The sequence below is a fragment of the Tachypleus tridentatus genome, chromosome 12 (genome assembly GCF_004210375.1).
Source record: "Tachypleus tridentatus isolate NWPU-2018 chromosome 12, ASM421037v1, whole genome shotgun sequence".
In the NCBI taxonomy this organism is placed as follows: Eukaryota; Metazoa; Arthropoda; class Merostomata; order Xiphosura; family Limulidae; genus Tachypleus; species Tachypleus tridentatus.
This window is the reverse complement of record NC_134836.1, coordinates 124,367,549-124,388,486: the sequence shown is the minus strand read 5'-3', so window position 1 is coordinate 124,388,486 and position 20,938 is coordinate 124,367,549. Positions and strand designations below refer to the sequence as shown.

General features: G+C 35.2%; 1 pseudogene across 1 annotated transcript in view; it reads right to left on the bottom strand.

The window, feature by feature from the left end:
- The window catches only part of LOC143234598 (5'-AMP-activated protein kinase subunit gamma-1-like), a 130,053-nt pseudogene that overhangs the window by 92,638 nt on the left and 16,477 nt on the right, over positions 1 to 20,938 (bottom strand). The gene's annotated exons all lie outside the window — the stretch shown is intronic.

The following is a 20,938-nucleotide window of genomic DNA, read 5'->3' as shown; positions in this document are numbered from 1 at the left end:
ACGACGACATACAGAACACGATTGTGTTATTGTTGTAACGACGACATACAGAACACGATTGTGTTATTGTTGTAACGACGACATACAGAACATGATTGTGTTATTGTTGTAACGACGACACACAGAACACGATTGTGTTATTGTAATAACTACGACACACAGAATATGATTGTGTGTTATTGTTGTAACGATGAAACAAAGAACACGATTGTGTCATTGTTGTAACGACGACACATAGAACAGGATTGTGTTATTGTTGTAACGACGACACACAGAACACGATTGTGTGTTATTGTTGTAACGACGACACACAGAACATGATTGTGTGTTATTGTTGTAACGACGACACACAGAACACGATTGTGTGTTATTGTAATAACGACGACACACAACACAATTGTGTTATTGTAATAACAACGACACACAACACGATTGTGTTATTGTAATAACGACGACACAGAACACGATTGTGTTATTGTAATAACGACGACACACAGAACACGATTGTGTTATTGTAATAACGACGACACACAACACGACTGTGTTATTGTAATAACGACGACACACAACACAATTGTGTTATTGTAATAACAACGACACACAACACGATTGTGTTATTGTAATAACAACGACACACAACACGATTGTGTTATTGTAATAACGACGACACAGAACACGATTGTGTTATTGTAATAACGACGACACACAGAACACGATTGTGTTATTGTAATAACGACGACACACAACACGATTGTGTTATTGTAAGAACGACGACACACATAACACGATTGTGTTTTATTGGTGTTATATATCTTTCTTGTCAGTGTTTCATACGATTTCAGTGAAACGTTAGAGTTTTGTGGTGATGAAATAAAGTATAGTAATGTCACAATAAGACGTTGGATCAGTGATGTTTAAATAAAGTATAGTAATGTCACAATAAGACGTTGGTCAGAGATGTTTAAATAAAGTATAGTAATGTCACAATAAGACGTTGGATCAGAGATGTTTAAATAAAGAGTAGTAATGTCACAATAAGACGTTGGATCAGTGATGTTTAAATAAAGTATAGTAGTGTCACAATAAGACGTTGGATCCGTGATGTTTAAATAAAGTATAGTAATGTCACAATAAGACGTTGGATCCGTGATGTTTAAATAAAGTATAGTAATGTCACAATAAGACGTTGGATCAGTGATGTTTAAATAAAGTATAGTAATGTCACAATAAGACGTTAGATCAGTGATGTTTAAATAAAGTATAGTAATGTCACAATAAGACGTTGGATCAGTGTTGTTTAAATAAAGTATAGTAATGTCACAATAAGACGTTGGATCAGTGATGTTTAAATAAAGTATAGTAATGTCACAATAAGACGTTGGATCAGTGATGTTTAAATAAAGTATAGTAATGTCACAATAAGACGTTGGATCAGTGATGTTTAAATAAAGTATAGTAATGTCACAATAAGACGTTGGATCCGTGATGTTTAAATAAAGTATAGTAATGTCACAATAAGACGTTGGATCCGTGATGTTTAAATAAAGTATAGTAATATCACAATAAGACGTTGGATCAGAGATGTTTAAATAAAGTATAGTAATGTCACAATAAGACGTTGGATCAGTGATGTTTAAATAAAGTATAGTAATGTCACAATAAGACGTTGGATCAGTGATGTTTAAATAAAGTATAGTAATGTCACAATAAGACGTTGGATCAGTGATGTTTAAATAAAGTATAGTAATGTCACAATAAGACGTTGGATCAGAGATGTTTAAATAAAGTATAGTAATGTCACAATAAGACGTTGGATCAGAGATGTTTAAATAAAGTATAGTAATGTCACAATAAGACGTTGGATCAGTGATGTTTAAATAAAGTATAGTAATGTCACAATAAGACGTTGGATCAGAGATGTTTAAATAAAGTATAGTAATGTCACAATAAGACGTTGGATCCGTGATGTTTAAATAAAGTATAGTAATGTCACAATAAGACGTTGGATCAGAGATGTTTAAATAAAGTATAGTAATGTCACAATAAGACGTTGGATCAGTGATGTTTAAATAAAGTATAGTAATGTCACAATAAGACGTTGGATCAGAGATGTTTAAATAAAGTATAGTAATGTCACAATAAGACGTTGGATTCGTGATGTTTAAATAAAGTATAGTAATGTCACAATAAGACGTTGGATCAGTGATGTTTAAATAAAGTATAGTAATGTCACAATAAGACGTTGGATCAGAGATGTTTAAATAAAAGTATAGTAATGTCACAATAAGACGTTGGATCAGTGATGTTTAAATAAAGTATAGTAATGTCACAATAAGACGTTGGATCAGTGATGTTTAAATAAAGTATAGTAATGTCACAATAAGACGTTGGATCAGTGATGTTTAAATAAAGTATAGTAATGTCACAATAAGACGTTGGATCCGTGATGTTTAAATAAAGTATAGTAATGTCACAATAAGACGTTGGATCAGTGATGTTTAAATAAAGTATAGTAATGTCACAATAAGACGTTGGATCAGAGATGTTTAAATAAAGTATAGTAATGTCACAATAAGACGTTGGATCAGTGATGTTTAAATAAAGTATAGTAATGTCACAATAAGACGTTGGATCAGTGATGTTTAAATAAAGTATAGTAATGTCACAATAAGACGTTGGATCAGAGATGTTTAAATAAAGTATAGTAATGTCACAATAAGACGTTGGATCAGTGATGTTTAAATAAAGTATAGTAATGTCACAATAAGACGTTGGATCAGAAATGTTTAAATAAAGTATAGTAATGTCACAATAAGACGTTGGATCAGTGATGTTTAAATAAAGTATAGTAATGTCACAATAAGACGTTGGATCAGAGATGTTTAAATAAAGTATAGTAATGTCACAATAAGACGTTGGATCAGTGTTGTTTAAATAAAGTATAGTAATGTCACAATAAGACGTTGGATCAGTGATGTTTAAATAAAGTATAGTAATGTCACAATAAGACGTTGGATCCGTGATGTTTAAATAAAGTATAGTAATGTCACAATAAGACGTTGGATCCGTGATGACGAAAGGAAGACAAATCTAGTTCTTTAACAGGATGCTCAACTTTTGTTACTCACCACAGAACTAATACAAAAAAAATACACAAACAAAAATTAGAGCCCTGGAAACCGTGGTAGGGCAGAACACAGATAGCCCACTGTGTAGCTTTGTGCTACAAACAAAGAAATAAACCTTCACATAGCCTACCACACACACACAGTGGCGCAGCGGTATGTCTGAGGACTTACAACACTAGAAACCGTGTTTCGATAACAGTGGTAGGGCAGAACACAGATAGCCCACTGTGTAGCTTTGTGCCTAACTACAAACAACGGAAGTGTTACATGGTATAATTTCGATGGTTTTCTCATGTTCTGTTAGTCCTAGAAAAGAACTTACTTTGAACATGAAAGGGAAGGAATTAATTATTGAGGTACTTATTCAAGTGGGCCTAAGGTGGCGCTTGCAATATGCAAGTCACGGGTTCGAATTCCCGTCCCACGAACATGCTATCCCTTTATACTGTTACGGTAAAACTCAGTATTCGTTGGTTAAAGTATTAGCCCAAGATTTGGCCCGGCATGGCCACGTGGTTAAGGCACTCGACTCGTAATCTGAGGGCCGAGGGTTCAAATCCTCGTCACATCAAACATGTCCTTTTAGCCATGGGGGCGTTAGAAAGTGACGGTTAATCCAACTATTCTTTGGTAAAAGAGTAGCCCAAGAGTTGGCGGTGGGTTGATTAACTGCCTTCCCTCTAGCCTTCTGCTGCTAAATCAGGGGCAGATAAGTAACTAAATAAAGCTTAACCTCACTTTAATAAATCTGATAATTAATCTTTATCGGTGGATCTAGTGTTAACAAGTTAGTACTACATATAATTAACAGACAGAAGGTTAATGTTAACCCTTAACTTGGTTAAATCATTACTAACAATTATTTATTTTACTATATCACGTTAAATGTGATCGCACATTAAATTAAAAATATTGTATCCATACAGAGAGAACCAATCAAACTCTTTATAATCTAATTAGGAAAACAAACAAACACAGCCCTAAATGGCGGAAGAGTTTTGGTTACATACATAGATAGTGACGTACACGCTACGTCCATAAGAGTAAGATGATAAAAATTATTGATAAATAAAACATGAGACGGAAAATAAACAGTTACAGGAAACATGGAGACAAAAGGTACCAGAAATGACGTATACACTTGAAGAAACATCTCAAGACGTTATCATTTGAAATACTAACACTCAAGATTTAGGAGCTGAAACTTTGTGACATTGTTGGAAAATTTACAACAGCTGTTTCGGTCTTCTAGGTACAGAATATTACAGAGACATCTGATCCTTGGGTTTGAGTCCGGCTAGTTTATAACAAACAAAAAGTATCGTTACATATTTTTAACTGTGACAGGAATGTATTGCAATGTCCACCGCAAATGTAAAATACATGACAGATATAAAGATTATTTGTTTGTTTTTTTAATTTCGCCCAAAGCCACACGAGGGTTATATACGCTAGACTTCCCTAAATTAACAGTGTAAGTCTAGAGGAAAGGGAGCTAGTCATCACCACCCACCGCCAACTCTTGGGTTATTCTATTACCAAGGAACAGTGGGATTAACCGTCACTATCTAACAACCCCACGACTGAGAAGGAAAACATGTTCGGTGTGACGGGGATTCAAACCCGCGACCCTCAGATTACGAGTCGAGCATCCTAACCACCTGACCATGCCAGGCCCAAATGTAAAGAGTACAAGTCAGTGAATAACTGGGTGAAGGATTACAGATAATTATATATTGTAAACCATGACAGCCAAATACGAATCTGTGGATGGAAATACGAAATAAAAGAGAACCATGTGACTGACATGTGAGGCTTAGTGGGATTTTTAGAAAGTCAGTTTTCAGTTTAATGCACTATTACAGGAACTTCATCATCCTTTAAAACAAAACCACAAAATAATATATCGTAACAATCTCGTAGCTAACTGGTAGGCTTAGGTTTTGTATGCCGAGTCTACACTAAAGACTTATTTTTTAACTTCCGTGTTATTATTGTTGTTATTGTTTTCCACTGCGACAGCGATAACTGTATGGATTTAAAACGCTAAAATCAGAGGTTCGGTTCCCCTTGGTGGACACAACAGATAGCGCGATGTGGCTTTGCTATAGGAAAAACACACAACACGCGAGCTTATCACAGACCTATATGCGCCCTACAAAGAATTATCCTGTGGCTGAAAATTTTTGTGAAGTTCATACATGACAAAGAAAATGGCCTGGAAATCGCCGCCACTATAAGCAGGTGAATCATTCTTTTGGGTCAAAACCTCAGCTAAATATGAACATTGGTGAACATATCAATATTTATGAGGATGTGATTGAACTGGATGTTATTCCCCTACTGTATTGAACAAGAGACCCACACACACCTTTCGTGTTTTAATACACTGTTTAGGGTACCTGTTTCAGTTCACGGTACAAATGGTTTTCAATAAAACCACGCATGAAACTGTTACTGTGTGGTACTTCACTATAAAAACTATTACAATGTAGTACTACATTAACAAAACTCTTCCAAACAAAGCAATGTAAAGGATGATTTCATCTACAAGCCAGAGAACCTTACATGAAGGCCCATAAACGTCTAGTACGAAAATACGCCACTGATCTCCAGTAGAAGCTAGGACTAGAAATCCCACGGACGTCTAGTAGAAGTTTGGACTAAAACTTCCACAAACGTCTAGTAGAAGCTAGGCCTAGAAATGCGACGTACAGGTACACCTACATGCTTTAGTTAAAGTTCGGCGTATATTGGAGAAGTTCAATGACCGCCGTTTGCGCGTGTTTGTTTGGACAAACGTTTCAACGTTTTACATTTCCTATAGTCCTTTATCGATCAATAATCAAAACATTCCGGTAGCAGCTCGAAATATCGCCTCAAAACTTTATCTGAACACAACAATTATCGGACAATTAAAACTTAGTCTGTCAGTGTTCAATCATTTTCGAACAGTTATAATATAGTTTAAACCACACCGTTAAGAATCTCAAAGTTTGAAATCATATGTGCATTCAAATACGGTTACTTCTGTTCCTTCAGCAAAAACGTGAAACACAAATTGAAAGAGTATACACTAGGTTTTAAACAACCACGTTCTACGTTTATTCACAGTTGCATGGGTAAGTTTTTGGATACAATAGCCTTATTTGTCCGTTGTTTTTCAGTCTTTCTTTTTACAGGTCATCATTGTAACCCCTGTAAAACCATTTCTTTGCACAACACTATTGCTGTGACGTGAAACCACGAAACTGGCTTGTATCAGTTTTGTTCTTTATCATAAAATAGTGAAATATTAACATTAGTTATTGATGTTATCTTAATGTAATGTCCTGGTGGTTAGGACACTTGACTAACAATCTGTGGGTTCGAGTTCCCATTCATTAAATATGTGCGCCCTTTTTAGCGGTCGGGGCGTTAGTATACGGTGGTATATCCCACAATTTGTAAGCGAACGTGGGGCACAAGAGTTGGCGGTGGATGGTGTTGACTGTCAGACTTCCCTCTAATCCATTACTGATAAGTTAGGGCGAGCACAGATAGACATAGCGTGGTTTTACATAAGTTAGGGCTAGCACAGATAGACATAGCGTGGTTTTACATAAGTTAGGGCTAGCAAAGATAGACATAGCGTGGTTTTACATAAGTTAGGGCTAGCACAGATAGACATAGCGTGGTTTTACATAAGTTAGGGCGAGCACAGATAGACATAGCAAGGTTTAACGCGAAATTCAAGACACACCAAACTTACTATAATTCTTATCAGACAAATATTAATTATTATTAATCATAGTAACCAATGTTATATTAATATAGTTCTTATCTATTCGTCCTTTGTTGCGTACAAAAATATATTTTTATAGTAAAATTATCATTAAATGTTGATGTTTTTTTAAACAATAAATCTGATTCCATGAAAACAAACTTGTAAACCTAACAGCATTATTGGTAAATCACATGTAATATAAAATATATTTAATGCTATCAGGCAACAAGTCCCATACAGATCCGTTTATCTATTTGATAAATACAGTTCAGTTTTCATTGGTTCATTATCTCGAAAAACAATCTCTAACATATCCAATTTGATATACATACAAGTTATGCAAGCAAAAATGTATGTAAAACTTGTCAAGTTGTCTGACTCAAGCACAGTTCATTCTCTTATCCTGAACCCGGAGAATTTGGAGATTCTAAAGTGTCATCTTTGTCAACTGTTTAAACAGGTGATTTTATTTATTGGTTACCTACCGGAAATATAACAACTGGATAAAAGGTGGTTCGTGGTTCGCGTTTTTATTGGTTATCTACCGAAGATACGACAACTTGATAGAGCATAGTTCGAAATTCGTTTACAGGTCAAACTGCTCGAATGTAATCCTATTGTTATTATATAAACATATGTACTTAACTCAGAGTGTGCCGCGGGCAATATATTTATCAGAATTCACCTCAGTTATGGATATCACTAATTATTATTTGACTTATAAAACATTCATAGTGTAAATATATTTTGTTTCAAAGGTCAAAATTAATAAATGCTAAGCCAGTGTAACGAAGTGTATAATAAAAATAAATGTTATTATGAAACCACTCCCTGCCACTCCCATTGTGCCACGGAGGGACATCTGTGGACTTAAAACGATAAAAACCGAGTTTCGATACCCATGGTGGGAATAACTAGTTAGCCCTTTGTGTACCTTCTGGTTATTAAACTTTAATCTAAAGATATAAACATAATAGTTAAAGATATAAACATAACAGATAAAGATATAAACATCATAGTTAAAAATATAAATATAACAGTTAAAGATATAAATATAACAGTTAAAGATATAAATATTACAGTTACAAATTGCCTTGACTGATGTGGTGAGTTATGTTACTCTTTTTCGAGTCTCATTGGTTAAACACAAAACTCGACTTCGAGTCTCATTGGTTAAAAACAAAACTCGATCAACTTCAAGCCTCATTTATCAGTTACGTTTTATTCCTTCCAAACAACAGCCATTATAACACTGTTCATTCAGAAACTCAGTTCCAGTCAGCAGTTACAACTGAAACAAAGGAGTAAGTGAACTGAAGTTTAGTTAGTCACCAGTTACAACTGAAACAAAGAAGTAAGTGAACTGAAGTTTAGTTAGTCACCAGTTACTACTGAAACAAAGGAGTAAGTGAACTGAAGTTTAGTTAGTCACCAGTTACTACTGAAACAAAGGAGTAAGTGAACTGAAGTTTAGTTAGTCACCAGTTACAATTGAAACAAAGGAGTAAGTGAACTGAAGTTTAGTTAGTCACCAGTTACAACTGAAACAAAGGAGTAAGTGAACTGAAGTTTAGTTAGTCACCAGTTACTACTGAAACAAAGGAGTAAGTGAACTGAAGTTTAGTTAGTCACCAGTTACAACTGAAACAAAGGAGTAAGTGAACTGAAGTTTAGTTAGTCACCAGTTACTACTGAAACAAAGGAGTAAGTGAACTGAAGTTTAGTTAGTCACCAGTTACTACTGAAACAAAGGAGTAAGTGAACTGAAGTTTAGTTAGTCACCAGTTACTACTGAAACAAAGGAGTAAGTGAACTGAAGTTTAGTTAGTCACCAGTTACAACTGAAACATAAAAGTAAGTGAACTGAAGTTCACTAAACTGGTGAAGTTTAGTTAGTCACCAGTTACTATTAAAACAAAGGAGTAAGTGAACAAAAGTTTAGTTAGTCACCAGTTACTACTGAAACAAAGGAATAAGTGAACTGAAGTTTAGTTAGTCACCAGTTACTACTGAAACAAAGAAGTAAGTGAACTGAAGTTTAGTTAGTCACCAGTTACAACTGAAACAAAGGAGTAAGTGAACTGAAGTTTAGTTAGTCACCAGTTACTATTAAAACAAAGGAGTAAGTGAACTGAAGTTTAGTTAGTCACCAGTTACTACTGAAACAAAGGAGTAAGTGAACTGAAGTTTAGTTAGTCACCAGTTACAATTGAAACAAAGGAGTAAGTGAACTGAAGTTTAGTTAGTCACCAGTTACAATTGAAACAAAGGAGTAAGTGAACTGAAGTTTAGTTAGTCACCAGTTACAATTGAAACAAAGGAGTAAGTGAACTGAAGTTTAGTTAGTCACCAGTTACAACTGAAACAAAGGATAAGTGAACTGAAGTTTAGTTAGTCACCAGTTACTACTGAAACAAAGGAGTAAGTGAACTGAAGTTTAGTTAGTCACCAGTTACAACTGAAACAAAGGAGTAAGTGAACTGAAGTTCAGTTAGTCACCAGTTACTACTGAAACAAAGGAGTAAGTGAACTGAAGTTTAGTTAGTCACCAGTTACTACTGAAACAAAGGAGTAAGTGAACTGAAGTTTAGTTAGTCACCAGTTACAATTGAAACAAAGGAGTAAGTGAACTAAAGTTTAGTTAGTCACCAGTTACAACTGAAACAAAGGAGTAAGTGAATTGAAGTTTAGTTAGTCACCAGTTACTACTGAAACAAAGGAGTAAGTGAACTGAAGTTTAGTTAGTCACCAGTTACAACTGAAACAAAGGAGTAAGTGAACTGAAGTTTAGTTAGTCACCAGTTACAACTGAAACAAAGGAGTAAGTGAACTGAAGTTCAGTTAGTCACCAGTTACTACTGAAACAAAGGAGTAAGTGAACTGAAGTTTAGTTAGTCACCAGTTACTACTGAAACAAAGGAGTAAGTGAACTGAAGTTTAGTTAGTCACCAGTTACAATTGAAACAAAGGAGTAAGTGAACTGAAGTTTAGTTAGTCACCAGTTACAATTGAAACAAAGGAGTAAGTGAACTGAAGTTTAGTTAGTCACCAGTTACAACTGAAACAAAGGAGTAAGTGAACTGAAGTTTAGTTAGTCACCAGTTACTACTGAAACAAAGGAGTAAGTGAACTGAAGTTTAGTTAGTCACCAGTTACAATTGAAACAAAGGAGTAAGTGAACTAAAGTTTAGTTAGTCACCAGTTACAACTGAAACAAAGGAGTAAGTGAATTGAAGTTTAGTTAGTCACCAGTTACTACTGAAACAAAGGAGTAAGTGAACTGAAGTTTAGTTAGTCACCAGTTACTACTGAAACAAAAGTGTAAGTGAACTGAAGTTTAGTTAGTCACCAGTTACAATTGAAACAAAGGAGTAAGTGAACTGAAGTTTAGTTAGTCACCAGTTACAACTGAAACAAAGGAGTAAGTGAACTGAAGTTTAGTTAGTCACCAGTTACAACTGAAACAAAGGAGTAAGTGAACTGAAGTTTAGTTAGTCACCAGTTACAACTGAAACAAAGAAGTAAGTGAACTGAAGTTTAGTTAGTCACCAGTTACTACTGAAACAAAGGAGTAAGTGAACTAAAGTTTAGTTAGTCACCAGTTACAACTGAAACAAAGGAGAAAGTGAACTGAAGTTTAGTTAGTCACCAGTTACTACTGAAACAAAGGAGTAAGTGAACTGAAGTTTAGTTAGTCACCAGTTACAACTGAAACAAAGGAGTAAGTGAACTGAAGTTTAGTTAGTCACCAGTTACTACTGAAACAAAGGAGTAAGTGAACTGAAGTTTAGTTAGTCACCAGTTACAACTGAAACAAAGGAGTAAGTGAACTGAAGTTTAGTTAGTCACCAGTTACTACTGAAACAAAGGAGTAAGTGAACTGAAGTTTAGTTAGTCACCAGTTACTACTGAAACAAAGGAGTAAGTGAACTGAAGTTTAGTTAGTCACCAGTTACTACTGAAACAAAGGAGTAAGTGAACTGAAGTTTAGTTAGTCACCAGTTACTACTGAAACAAAGGAGTAAGTGAACTGAAGTTTAGTTAGTCACCAGTTACAACTGAAACATAAAAGTAAGTGAACTGAAGTACACTAAACTGGTGAAGTTTAGTTAGTCACCAGTTACTATTAAAACAAAGGAGTAAGTGAACAAAAGTTTAGTTAGTCACCAGTTACTACTGAAACAAAGGAATAAGTGAACTGAAGTTTAGTTAGTCACCAGTTACTACTGAAACAAAGAAGTAAGTGAACTGAAGTTTAGTTAGTCACCAGTTACAACTGAAACAAAGGAGTAAGTGAACTGAAGTTTAGTTAGTCACCAGTTACTATTAAAACAAAGGAGTAAGTGAACTGAAGTTTAGTTAGTCACCAGTTACTACTGAAACAAAGGAGTAAGTGAACTGAAGTTTAGTTAGTCACCAGTTACAATTGAAACAAAGGAGTAAGTGAACTGAAGTTTAGTTAGTCACCAGTTACAATTGAAACAAAGGAGTAAGTGAACTGAAGTTTAGTTAGTCACCAGTTACAATTGAAACAAAGGAGTAAGTGAACTGAAGTTTAGTTAGTCACCAGTTACAACTGAAACAAAGGATAAGTGAACTGAAGTTTAGTTAGTCACCAGTTACTACTGAAACAAAGGAGTAAGTGAACTGAAGTTTAGTTAGTCACCAGTTACAACTGAAACAAAGGAGTAAGTGAACTGAAGTTCAGTTAGTCACCAGTTACTACTGAAACAAAGGAGTAAGTGAACTGAAGTTTAGTTAGTCACCAGTTACTACTGAAACAAAGGAGTAAGTGAACTGAAGTTTAGTTAGTCACCAGTTACAATTGAAACAAAGGAGTAAGTGAACTAAAGTTTAGTTAGTCACCAGTTACAACTGAAACAAAGGATAAGTGAACTGAAGTTTAGTTAGTCACCAGTTACAATTGAAACAAAGGAGTAAGTGAACTGAAGTTTAGTTAGTCACCAGTTACAATTGAAACAAAGGAGTAAGTGAACTGAAGTTTAGTTAGTCACCAGTTACAACTGAAACAAAGGAGTAAGTGAACTGAAGTTTAGTTAGTCACCAGTTACTACTGAAACAAAGGAGTAAGTGAACTGAAGTTTAGTTAGTCACCAGTTACAACTGAAACAAAGGAGTAAGTGAACTGAAGTTCAGTTAGTCAACAGTTACTACTGAAACAAAGGAGTAAGTGAACTGAAGTTTAGTTAGTCACCAGTTACTACTGAAACAAAGGAGTAAGTGAACTGAAGTTTAGTTAGTCACCAGTTACAATTGAAACAAAGGAGTAAGTGAACTAAAGTTTAGTTAGTCACCAGTTACAACTGAAACAAAGGAGTAAGTGAATTGAAGTTTAGTTAGTCACCAGTTACTACTGAAAGAAAGGAGTAAGTGAACTGAAGTTTAGTTAGTCACCAGTTACTACTGAAACAAAAGTGTAAGTGAACTGAAGTTTAGTTAGTCACCAGTTACAATTGAAACAAAGGAGTAAGTGAACTGAAGTTTAGTTAGTCACCAGTTACAACTGAAACAAAGGAGTAAGTGAACTGAAGTTTAGTTAGTCACCAGTTACAACTGAAACAAAGGAGTAAGTGAACTGAAGTTCAGTTAGTCACCAGTTACTACTGAAACAAAGGAGTAAGTGAACTGAAGTTTAGTTAGTCACCAGTTACTACTGAAACAAAGGAGTAAGTGAACTGAAGTTTAGTTAGTCACCAGTTACTACTGAAACAAAGGAGTAAGTGAACTGAAGTTTAGTTAGTCACCAGTTACAACTGAAACAAAGGAGTAAGTGAACTGAAGTTTAGTTAGTCACCAGTTACTACTGAAACAAAGGAGTAAGTGAACTGAAGTTTAGTTAGTCACCAGTTACTATTAAAACAAAGGAGTAAGTGAACTGAAGTTTAGTTAGTCACCAGTTACTACTGAAACAAAGGAGTAAGTGAACTGAAGTTTAGTTAGTCACCAGTTACAATTGAAACAAAGGAGTAAGTGAACTGAAGTTTAGTTAGTCACCAGTTACAATTGAAACAAAGGAGTAAGTGAACTGAAGTTTAGTTAGTCACCAGTTACAATTGAAACAAAGGAGTAAGTGAACTGAAGTTTAGTTAGTCACCAGTTACAACTGAAACAAAGGATAAGTGAACTGAAGTTTAGTTAGTCACCAGTTACTACTGAAACAAAGGAGTAAGTGAACTGAAGTTTAGTTAGTCACCAGTTACAACTGAAACAAAGGAGTAAGTGAACTGAAGTTCAGTTAGTCACCAGTTACTACTGAAACAAAGGAGTAAGTGAACTGAAGTTTAGTTAGTCACCAGTTACTACTGAAACAAAGGAGTAAGTGAACTGAAGTTTAGTTAGTCACCAGTTACAATTGAAACAAAGGAGTAAGTGAACTAAAGTTTAGTTAGTCACCAGTTACAACTGAAACAAAGGAGTAAGTGAACTGAAGTTTAGTTAGTCACCAGTTACTACTGAAACAAAGGAGTAAGTGAACTGAAGTTTAGTTAGTCACCAGTTACAACTGAAACAAAGGAGTAAGTGAACTGAAGTTTAGTTAGTCACCAGTTACAACTGAAACAAAGGAGTAAGTGAACTGAAGTTCAGTTAGTCACCAGTTACTACTGAAACAAAGGAGTAAGTGAACTGAAGTTTAGTTAGTCACCAGTTACTACTGAAACAAAGGAGTAAGTGAACTGAAGTTTAGTTAGTCACCAGTTACAATTGAAACAAAGGAGTAAGTGAACTGAAGTTTAGTTAGTCACCAGTTACAATTGAAACAAAGGAGTAAGTGAACTGAAGTTTAGTTAGTCACCAGTTACAACTGAAACAAAGGAGTAAGTGAACTGAAGTTTAGTTAGTCACCAGTTACTACTGAAACAAAGGAGTAAGTGAACTGAAGTTTAGTTAGTCACCAGTTACAACTGAAACAAAGGAGTAAGTGAACTGAAGTTCAGTTAGTCAACAGTTACTACTGAAACAAAGGAGTAAGTGAACTGAAGTTTAGTTAGTCACCAGTTACTACTGAAACAAAGGAGTAAGTGAACTGAAGTTTAGTTAGTCACCAGTTACAATTGAAACAAAGGAGTAAGTGAACTAAAGTTTAGTTAGTCACCAGTTACAACTGAAACAAAGGAGTAAGTGAATTGAAGTTTAGTTAGTCACCAGTTACTACTGAAACAAAGGAGTAAGTGAACTGAAGTTTAGTTAGTCACCAGTTACTACTGAAACAAAAGTGTAAGTGAACTGAAGTTTAGTTAGTCACCAGTTACAATTGAAACAAAGGAGTAAGTGAACTGAAGTTTAGTTAGTCACCAGTTACAACTGAAACAAAGGAGTAAGTGAACTGAAGTTTAGTTAGTCACCAGTTACAACTGAAACAAAGGAGTAAGTGAACTGAAGTTTAGTTAGTCACCAGTTACAACTGAAACAAAGAAGTAAGTGAACTGAAGTTTAGTTAGTCACCAGTTACTACTGAAACAAAGGAGTAAGTGAACTAAAGTTTAGTTAGTCACCAGTTACAACTGAAACAAAGGAGAAAGTGAACTGAAGTTTAGTTAGTCACCAGTTACTACTGAAACAAAGGAGTAAGTGAACTGAAGTTTAGTTAGTCACCAGTTACAACTGAAACAAAGGAGTAAGTGAACTGAAGTTTAGTTAGTCACCAGTTACTACTGAAACAAAGGAGTAAGTGAACTGAAGTTTAGTTAGTCACCAGTTACAACTGAAACAAAGGAGTAAGTGAACTGAAGTTTAGTTAGTCACCAGTTACTACTGAAACAAAGGAGTAAGTGAACTGAAGTTTAGTTAGTCACCAGTTACTACTGAAACAAAGGAGTAAGTGAACTGAAGTTTAGTTAGTCACCAGTTACTACTGAAACAAAGGAGTAAGTGAACTGAAGTTTAGTTAGTCACCAGTTACTACTGAAACAAAGGAGTAAGTGAACTGAAGTTTAGTTAGTCACCAGTTACAACTGAAACATAAAAGTAAGTGAACTGAAGTACACTAAACTGGTGAAGTTTAGTTAGTCACCAGTTACTATTAAAACAAAGGAGTAAGTGAACAAAAGTTTAGTTAGTCACCAGTTACTACTGAAACAAAGGAATAAGTGAACTGAAGTTTAGTTAGTCACCAGTTACTACTGAAACAAAGAAGTAAGTGAACTGAAGTTTAGTTAGTCACCAGTTACAACTGAAACAAAGGAGTAAGTGAACTGAAGTTTAGTTAGTCACCAGTTACTATTAAAACAAAGGAGTAAGTGAACTGAAGTTTAGTTAGTCACCAGTTACTACTGAAACAAAGGAGTAAGTGAACTGAAGTTTAGTTAGTCACCAGTTACAATTGAAACAAAGGAGTAAGTGAACTGAAGTTTAGTTAGTCACCAGTTACAATTGAAACAAAGGAGTAAGTGAACTGAAGTTTAGTTAGTCACCAGTTACAATTGAAACAAAGGAGTAAGTGAACTGAAGTTTAGTTAGTCACCAGTTACAACTGAAACAAAGGATAAGTGAACTGAAGTTTAGTTAGTCACCAGTTACTACTGAAACAAAGGAGTAAGTGAACTGAAGTTTAGTTAGTCACCAGTTACAACTGAAACAAAGGAGTAAGTGAACTGAAGTTCAGTTAGTCACCAGTTACTACTGAAACAAAGGAGTAAGTGAACTGAAGTTTAGTTAGTCACCAGTTACTACTGAAACAAAGGAGTAAGTGAACTGAAGTTTAGTTAGTCACCAGTTACAATTGAAACAAAGGAGTAAGTGAACTAAAGTTTAGTTAGTCACCAGTTACAACTGAAACAAAGGAGTAAGTGAATTGAAGTTTAGTTAGTCACCAGTTACTACTGAAACAAAGGAGTAAGTGAACTGAAGTTTAGTTAGTCACCAGTTACAACTGAAACAAAGGAGTAAGTGAACTGAAGTTTAGTTAGTCACCAGTTACAACTGAAACAAAGGAGTAAGTGAACTGAAGTTCAGTTAGTCACCAGTTACTACTGAAACAAAGGAGTAAGTGAACTGAAGTTTAGTTAGTCACCAGTTACTACTGAAACAAAGGAGTAAGTGAACTGAAGTTTAGTTAGTCACCAGTTACAATTGAAACAAAGGAGTAAGTGAACTGAAGTTTAGTTAGTCACCAGTTACAATTGAAACAAAGGAGTAAGTGAACTGAAGTTTAGTTAGTCACCAGTTACAACTGAAACAAAGGAGTAAGTGAACTGAAGTTTAGTTAGTCACCAGTTACTACTGAAACAAAGGAGTAAGTGAACTGAAGTTTAGTTAGTCACCAGTTACAACTGAAACAAAGGAGTAAGTGAACTGAAGTTCAGTTAGTCAACAGTTACTACTGAAACAAAGGAGTAAGTGAACTGAAGTTTAGTTAGTCACCAGTTACTACTGAAACAAAGGAGTAAGTGAACTGAAGTTTAGTTAGTCACCAGTTACAATTGAAACAAAGGAGTAAGTGAACTAAAGTTTAGTTAGTCACCAGTTACAACTGAAACAAAGGAGTAAGTGAATTGAAGTTTAGTTAGTCACCAGTTACTACTGAAAGAAAGGAGTAAGTGAACTGAAGTTTAGTTAGTCACCAGTTACTACTGAAACAAAAGTGTAAGTGAACTGAAGTTTAGTTAGTCACCAGTTACAATTGAAACAAAGGAGTAAGTGAACTGAAGTTTAGTTAGTCACCAGTTACAACTGAAACAAAGGAGTAAGTGAACTGAAGTTTAGTTAGTCACCAGTTACAACTGAAACAAAGGAGTAAGTGAACTGAAGTTCAGTTAGTCACCAGTTACTACTGAAACAAAGGAGTAAGTGAACTGAAGTTTAGTTAGTCACCAGTTACTACTGAAACAAAGGAGTAAGTGAACTGAAGTTTAGTTAGTCACCAGTTACTACTGAAACAAAGGAGTAAGTGAACTGAAGTTTAGTTAGTCACCAGTTACAACTGAAACAAAGGAGTAAGTGAACTGAAGTTTAGTTAGTCACCAGTTACTACTGAAACAAAGGAGTAAGTGAACTGAAGTTTAGTTAGTCACCAGTTACTACTGAAACAAAGGAATAAGTGAACTGAAGTTTAGTTAGTCACCAGTTACAACTGAAACAAAGGAGTAAGTGAACTGAAGTTTAGTTAGTCACCAGTTACAACTGAAACAAAGGAGTAAGTGAACTGAAGTTTAGTTAGTCACCAGTTACAACTGAAACAAAGGAGTAAGTGAACTGAAGTTTAGTTAGTCACCAGTTACTACTGAAACAAAGGAGTAAGTGAACTGAAGTTTAGTTAGTCACCAGTTACTACTGAAACAAAGGAATAAGTGAACTGAAGTTTAGTTAGTCACCAGTTACTACTGAAACAAAGGAATAAGTGAACTGAAGTTTAGTTAGTCACCAGTTACAACTGAAACAAAGGAGTAAGTGAACTGAAGTTTAGTTAGTCACCAGTTACTACTGAAACAAAGGAGTAAGGGAACTGAAGTTTAGTTAGTCACCAGTTACTACTGAAAGAAAGGAGTAAGTGAACTGAAGTTTAGTGAGTCACCAGTTACAATTGAAACAAAGGAGCAAGTGAACTGAAGTTTAGTTAGTCACCAGTTACAATTGAAACAAAGGAGTAAGTGAACTGAAGTTTAGTTAGTCACCAGTTACAACTGAAACAAAGGAGTAAGTGAACTGAAGTTTAGTTAGTCACCAGTTACAACTGAAACAAAGGAGTAAGTGAACTGAAGTTTAGTTAGTCACCAGTTACTACTGAAACAAAGGAGTAAGTGAACTGAAGTTTAGTTAGTCACCAGTTACTACTGAAACAAAGGAAAAAGTGAACTGAAGTTTAGTTAGTCACCAGTTACAACTGAAACAAAGGAGTAAGTGAACTGAAGTTTAGTTAGTCACCAGTTACAACTGAAACAAAGGAGTAAGTGAACTGAAGTTTAGTTAGTCACCAGTTACAACTGAAACAAAGGAGTAAGTGAACTGAAGTTTAGTTAGTCACCAGTTACTACTGAAACAAAGGAGTAAGTGAACTGAAGTTTAGTTAGTCACCAGTTACTACTGAAACAAAGGAAAAAGTGAACTGAAGTTTAGTTAGTCACCAGTTAGAACTGAAACAAAGGAGTAAGTGAACTGAAGTTTAGTTAGTCACCAGTTACTACTGAAACAAAGGAATAAGTGAACTGAAGTTTAGTTAGTCACCAGTTACAACTGAAACAAAGGAGTAAGTGAACTGAAGTTTAGTTAGTCACCAGTTACAACTGAAACAAAGGAGTAAGTGAACTGAAGTTTAGTTAGTCACCAGTTACTACTGAAACAAAGGAGTAAGTGAACTGAAGTTTAGTTAGTCACCAGTTACTACTGAAACAAAGGAATAAGTGAACTGAAGTTTAGTTAGTCACCAGTTACAATTGAAACAAAGGAGTAAGTGAACTGAAGTTTAGTTAGTCACCAGTTACAACTGAAAGAAAGGAGTAAGTGAACTGAAGTTTAGTTAGTCACCAGTTAGAACTGAAACAAAGGAGTAAGTGAACTGAAGTTTAGTTAGTCACCAGTTACTACTGACACAAAGGAGTAAGTGAACTGAAGTTTAGTTAGTCACCAGTTACTACTGAAACAAAGGAATAAGTGAACTGAAGTTTAGTTAGTCACCAGTTACTACTGAAACAAAGGAATAAGTGAACTGAAGTTTAGTTAGTCACCAGTTACAACTGAAACAAAGGAGTAAGTGAACTGAAGTTTAGTTAGTCACCAGTTACTACTGAAACAAAGGAGTAAGGGAACTGAAGTATAGTTAGTCACCAGTTACTTCTGAAACAAAGGAGTAAGTCAACTGAAGTTTAGTTAGTCACCAGTTACTACTGAAACAAAGGAGTAAGTGAACTGAAGTTTAGTTAGTCACCAGTTACTACTGACACAAAGGAGTAAGTGAACTGAAGTTTAGTTAGTCACCAGTTACTACTGAAACAAAGGAATAAGTGAACTGAAGTTTAGTTAGTCACCAGTTACAACTGAAACAAAGGAGTAAGTGAACTGAAGTTTAGTTAGTCACCAGTTACTACTGAAACAAAGGAGTAAGGGAACTGAAGTATAGTTAGTCACCAGTTACTTCTGAAACAAAGGAGTAAGTCAACTGAAGTTTAGTTAGTCACCAGTTACTACTGAAACAAAGGAGTAAGTCAACTGAAGTTTAGTTAGTCACCAGTTACTACTGAAACAAAGGAGTAAGTGAACTGAAGTTTAGTTAGTCACCAGTTACTACTGAAACAAAGGAGTAAGTGAACTGAAGTTTAGTTAGTCACCAGTTACAACTGAAACAAAGGAGTAAGTGAACTGAAGTTTAGTTAGTCACCAGTTACAACTGAAACAAAGGAGTAAGTGAACTGAAGTTTAGTTAGTCACCAGTTACTACTGAAACAAAGGAGTAAGTGAACTGAAGTTTAGTTAGTCACCAGTTACTACTGAAACAAAGGAATAAGTGAACTGAAGTTTAGTTAGTCACCAGTTACAACTGAAACAAAGGAGTAAGTGAACTGAAGTTTAGTTAGTCACCAGTTACAACTGAAACAAAGGAGTAAGTGAACTGAAGTTTAGTTAGTCACCAGTTACAACTGAAACAAAGGAGTAAGTGAACTGAAGTTTAGTTAGTCACCAGTTACTACTGAAACAAAGGAGTAAGTGAACTGAAGTTTAGTTAGTCACCAGTTACTACTGAAACAAAGGAATAAGTGAACTGAAGTTTAGTTAGTCACCAGTTACTACTGAAACAAAGGAATAAGTGAACTGAAGTTTAGTTAGTCACCAGTTACAACTGAAACAAAGGAGTAAGTGAACTGAAGTTTAGTTAGTCACCAGTTACTACTGAAACAAAGGAGTAAGGGAACTGAAGTATAGTTAGTCACCAGTTACTTCTGAAACAAAGGAGTAAGTCAACTGAAGTTTAGTTAGTCACCAGTTACTACTGAAACAAAGGAGTAAGTCAACTGAAGTTTAGTTAGTCACCAGTTACTACTGAAACAAAGGAGTAAGTCAACTGAAGTTTAGTTAGTTACCAGTTACTACTGAAACAAAGGAGTAAGTGAATTGAAGTTTAGTTAGAAAACCTAAACTGATATAACCTATAATTGGAGCTACGATATGAAAAGCAACAGCACGAGTGTTAACCTATAATTGGAGCTACGATATGAAAAAGTGACAGCTCGAGAGTTAACCTGTTAGTGGAGCTACGATATGAAAAAGTGACAGCTCGAGTGTTAACCTATAATTGGAGCTACGATATGAAAAAGCAACAGCACGAGTGTTAACCTATAATTGGAGCTACGATATAAAAAAGTAACAGCTCGAGAGTTAACCTGTTAGTGGAGCTACGATATGAAAAAGTGACAGCTCGAGAGTTAACCTGTTAGTGGAGCTACGATATGAAAAAGTGACAGCTCGAGTGTTAACCTATTAGTGGAGCTACGATATGAAAAAGTGACAGCTCGAGAGTTAACCTGTTAGTGGAGCTACGATATAAGAAAGTAACAGCTCGAGAGTTAACCTATTAGTGGAGCTACGATATAAAAAAGTAACAGCAGGAGTGTTAACCTATTAGTGGAGCTACGATATGAAAAAGTGACAGCTCGAGAGTTTACCTATAATTGGAGCTACGATATGAAAAAGTGACAGCTCGAGAGTTAACCTGTTAGTGGAGCTACGATATAAGAAAGTGACAGCTCGAGAGTTAACCTGTTAGTGGAGCTACGATATAAGAAAGTGACAGTTCGAGAGTTAACCTATTAGTGGAGCTACGATATAAAAGTAACAGCAGGAGTGTTAACCTGTTAGTGGAGCTACGATATGAAAAAGTAACAGCTCGAGAGTTAACCTATTAGTGGAGCTACGATATGAAAAAGTGACAGCTCGAGAGTTAGATCCATGGTATTTTGTTTGGGTCGACTACCCCTTACGTGGGTGTTAGAGGGGAGGGGATTATTCTGTTGGAAAGAATCAGTTTGTGTGTAAATAAACTCTCCACGATGACAAGCATACACCGCTTCTATCTGTTGAGTTTGTGAGAATAATT